This window comes from Gastrolobium bilobum, unplaced genomic scaffold, assembly GCF_033153095.1.
Source record: "Gastrolobium bilobum isolate Gb01-03AN ecotype WA unplaced genomic scaffold, APGP_CSIRO_Gbil_v1 utg1842, whole genome shotgun sequence".
Classification (NCBI taxonomy): domain Eukaryota; kingdom Viridiplantae; phylum Streptophyta; class Magnoliopsida; order Fabales; family Fabaceae; genus Gastrolobium; species Gastrolobium bilobum.
The window spans coordinates 207,477-212,648 of record NW_026897941.1 but is presented as its reverse complement, the minus strand read 5'-3'; positions in this window follow the sequence as shown (position 1 = coordinate 212,648).

Sequence of the window (5,172 nt, the reverse complement as noted above, 5' to 3'; positions counted from 1 at the left end):
TGAGTTGTATTATCCAGTTCCAGAATATGCTGCAAAAAGTACCAAGGATCAAATTCCAATGACTCGTCAGTCTACTTTAGATTCTCTTATTTGGATTCATCATAAGCGCTTGGGTCATCCTCCTTTTAGTTTACTTAAGTATATGTTTCCATTTTTGTTTGTGTTGCAGCCTGTTGAGTCTTTTCATTGTGATGTCTGTGAGTTTGTAAAACATCATCGTGTATCATTTTCTTCTAGTTAAATAAAAAGTGTTGAACCTTTTGATATTATTTATTTTGATGTTTGGGGTCCTTCCAAGGTCTCTAATATTTCTGATGCTAAGTGGTTTGTCTCTTTTATTGATAGCTATACTCGAATAACATGGATATTCTTTATGAAAGACAAGGAAGAAGTAACACAGTTGTTTATCCAATTTTATTATACGATTGAAATACAATTTGGTAAAAGTATCAAACGTTTGAGATCAGATAATGGTACAGAATATGTCAATCAGCGTCTTTCCCAGTTCAATAAAGACAAAGGTATGATTTATGAACTCACATGCGTGGATACCCCTCGACAGAATGGGGTTGTTGAAAGAAAAAATCGACATATGCTTGAAGTCACTAGAGCATTATTGTTTCAGACATTTGTACCCACTTTTTACTAGGGAGAAGCCATATTAATTGCAGCCTATTTGATCAACTGCTTACCTTACAGAGTCCTTGGCCATGTAAGTCCTGTTCATCTCATGACCTTTTTTTTTCTTGTTTCAATTATGCAGAGTCTCCAGTCTTGTGGCTTTTGATGTGTTGCCTTCGTCCATATCCATAAACAACATCGGAGTAAATTAGAGTCTAAGAGCCCTTAAGTGTGTCTTCCTTGGTTATGCTCCCAACAAGAAAGGATACTAATGTTATCACCCTCCAATTCGTAAATTCTTTGCCTCTATGGATGTTAGCTTCAATGAATACGAGTCCTACTTTCTACACCATCAGCTTTAGGGGGAGAACAATATATAAGCTTCATCCATTTTCTTCGAGTAAGAGTCTCCCTTTCCATTACCTACATCTCCTACCTCAGTAGTTACACTACATGACAATAAGAAGGAAGACTTAGTTGCTGAGGCTGAGAAATCATCTAATTCCTCATGTGACATTCCTCCTATCGATCGACAGAAAGTATGCAAAGCTAGGACACCCAAACTACTGTACCAAAGGAAGAAACAACTCACACTGCCCCACCAACATCTGTAATCGCCTGAACTGCTGGTAAGTACCGAATGCACTATTTCTTTTATTCCTGAGCCTGATATTAATTATTATGACTTACCCATTGCTATAAGGAAAAAGAAAATGTCTTATACTCAACACCCAATTTCTCATTTTGTCTCCTCTAAGAATCTCTCTATGTAGCATAGAAGTTTTGTAATAGCACTTGACTCCATTTCAATCTTGAAATCAATACATGAAGCATTAAAGGATGATAATTGGGTTCAAGCCATGCATGACGAGATGAATGCATTGGAGAAGAATAATACATGGGAAGTCGTTGACAGGCCAAACAAAAAAAAGGCAGTAGGATGCAGATGGGTGTATACTTTGAAGTATAATTCTGTTGAGACTTTTGAGAGGTATAAAGCTCGACTAGTAGCCAAGGGGAACACAAAGACCTATGACATTGATTACAAAGAAACATTTGCTCCAGTGGTCAAAATGAACACTGTAAGAGTTGTGTTGTCCTTCGCTGCTCACTTTATTTGGGATTTAAAATAATTTGATGTGAAAAATGTCTTCCACAATTGTGAATTAGAAGAGGAGGTTTACATGGAGATCTCACCAGGATTTAACTCTACAAATGGAGGTAATAAAGTTTGCAGATTAAAGAAGGCATTGTATGGTTTGAAGCAATCTCCATGTGCTTGGTTTGGAAGATTTACCAAGGTTATGATTTCATTGGGATAACAACAAAGTCAAGGGGATCATAAATTTTTCTTTGAACATTCTCAGGAAGGTAAGACCATTATCCTTCTAGTTTATGTTGATGACATTATTATAACAGGGGATGATACATGTGAGAAATATGCTATGCAAAAAAGACTGACTGCTAAATTTGAAGTTAAAGATCTTGGAAAAATGAGATATTTTCCTGGAATAGAAGTTGCTCATTCAGAGCAAGGGATATTTATTTGTCAACAAAAGCATGTTATTGATCTCCTTAAAGAAGCGGGAAAACTTGGGTGTAAACCTTCCAGTACTCCAATTGAGCATAATCACAAACTAAGAAGTGAAAATGAAAGCCCTCCTTGACAAAGGATAGTATCAACGAATGATGAAAAAATTGATATATCTAGCTCATACTAGACCTGATCTAGCTTATGCAGTTAGTATTGTTAGTCAATTCATGCATGATCCGAGGGAGAAACACTTGTGAGCTGTGGACAAGATTCTCCAATATCTGAAAGGCACACCAGACAAAGGACTATTATTCCAGAGAGTAGGAAACCTATCCTTCGAAGTTTATACAGACATCGATTATGTTGGATCCGTGACTGACCAACGGTTATCTGTATAGCCCACAATCTAGTCCAACATGATCGAACCAAACATATTAAGATTGACTGCCATTTCATTAAAGAGAACTAGACAATGGACTAATCACTACTCCATATATTCCTTTTAGGGGTGTTCGCGGTCTGGATTGGATCGATTTTGGAAGCAAAAATCATCCGATCCAATCCCTTCGATTTGATCATATAATCATCCATTCGGTTTGGATTTTTTTTCAAATCCGATCCGATCCAATCTAATTTTTTTCGGTTTGGATTGGACCGGTTTTCGGTTTTTTGAAAATCCTAAAATTTATTTCATGATTATTGTGCAAATAACATCTTTTGCATATATTGACTTTGTAATTTTTTTTTTGAAATACAAAAGCATTAGTAAACTATAATATAGTTTTTTTTCCTGGTAATAAGATATGAAGCTCTACAAAAATAAAATTTTGTTGATGAGATGTGACTAGATTTTTTCTTGTGTTTAGTTGATAGGTTAATGAGTCTTGGGTTTAGAAATTTTTAGGCTATGATTAGGGAAAGACCTAAGTAGGTAGAGGAAAATTAATATATTGGATCAATATTCATCAACCCATCCAAAAACCGATCCAATTCAATTAAAATTTGCGGTTTTTTTTCGGTTTTTGGTTTATTCGGTTATCGATTTTTCGATTCGGTCACCGCGGTTTGAATCGGTTGATGAACACCCCTAATTCCTTCTAGTCGTCAATTGGCTGATGTCTTGACTAAGGGTCTTCCTAATGATAGGTTTTAAGAACTTACTAACAAGCTGAGAATGATAAATATCCATTCTCCAGCTTGAGGAGGAATATTGTAAATATTAGAATTATTTATTTGATTATTATCTGTATTAGTTAGATTACTCTAGAAGCTTCTTTGAGCTTAGTCCATTAGGTTTTTTAATCTCTTTAAATAGGGAATTCTTATATAGTTATATACAATTCAAGCATATACAAATCCTTCTTTCCAATTCATTATCTGATTATAATATTCTGTACTTTTATGATTTTACTCATAATTTATTATTTTATTTTACTTTATTTTTTTAAAAAATTAATAATGTAATAATTAGATTCATTACTTGTGTAGGATGACAAAGTGAAGAGTTACTCGTGATGCTGTAAATAATGAGTTTAATCCTTCAAAAAATAATTAGGAAAGTTATCGCATTTATTATTCGTGTAAAATGCCTGATTAAATTTTTTTCCTAGCTTTTAATTTCTTCAAAAGAAAGGAATTAAAAAAAAAATGTGTGTTTCGAACAATTTTCAATGAATTTTTTACCCTGAAAGTTGAATTGATATATTGAATGTGATGAGTAATACGTTGTAGATTTTGAGCTTTTTGATTAATGGATTGAACATTTATGCCATTCTTTTTCTTGTGATTTTCCCTCATTGATTTTGTCACTTCAAAACTTGCTTTGAATCTTTTTGAACCTATATTTTTAGGTGCAGCATGAACATGGTTAAGGCATTTTCGTTTAACGTAACAGTTTTAGCCAAATAGCCAACTTTGCATTTTTTTTCTTGATTAATATCTTTGAGTTTAATTAATTATTTCTTGTTTTTATCCCATGACAAGCCTTAAGTGAAAATCAATATTTCTACTTAGCTTGAGAGCATTAGTAACATTATTAGGATGGGTCGTTAAACAAATGTGGGGATATGCTAAATGTTTGGTGAAAAAGAAAGAATGGCAAGAAAAAAGTATGTTTGTTATTAGGAATACTAAAACTAAAAAAAGGCATAATTGCATTTTAAAGTTGTGATTCCTATTTAGTTGGAATTTGTTTTTATTGCTCTTTTTTTTTTGGGTATAATTTTATTGCTCTTTTATTCTGAATTCTCTTTAACTTCTCATCTTGTCATATTTATACTATTTTCTCTTTATACTATTGCTCATTACAACCGTGACTAAAGTCTTGATTTACGTTAGGTTTTATTAATATCATGTTAAAGGAGATAAGTTATCTTATGTCATAGAGATAAACTTGTGGGCCCTACCACCTGAAAAAAAAAGAAAAAAGAAGAAAAAAAAAAGAAAAAAGTGACACAGTTATCGAAGAGTGTGTAGGAGAGAAATTTATCACATGTAGCATAAGAGTAGTTTTTCCCTTTACGTTATACATGTTTATTGAGTAATGAAGTAGTAGAAGGAAAGAACACTTCTGGTAATGTAATTTTCCTGTGTTGAACTTGAGTGAAACACTTATCCTCTAAACACTTGAATGATTGAGAACGCGTTTTGTGAGGTTTTACCATTCTTGGCCTATTCTTTTCAATTGAAGATTGCTTTACTTGTTAGTTTTGAGATATTTCATAAATATTATGATTACTCGAAGCTAATAGTGCTCCTTTTGTTCATGTTTGTGTATGTTTGAAGTTCATTTGAAAGTGAGTTTTTAGAGTTCTTAGCCTTTGAATCATGTGTTAGTTTGTTTTTGTCCTTTACTATTTAATTTCTTGTTTGCCTATCAAATGCTAAATGTGAGGAATTTGATAAACACGATTTCCATGCATATTAACCCTCATATTTAGTTTCTTAACCTTTTATGCACTTTATTAAATGATCTTGATCATATTTTGTGGTTTTTGGTTAAAGTAGGCTTAATAATA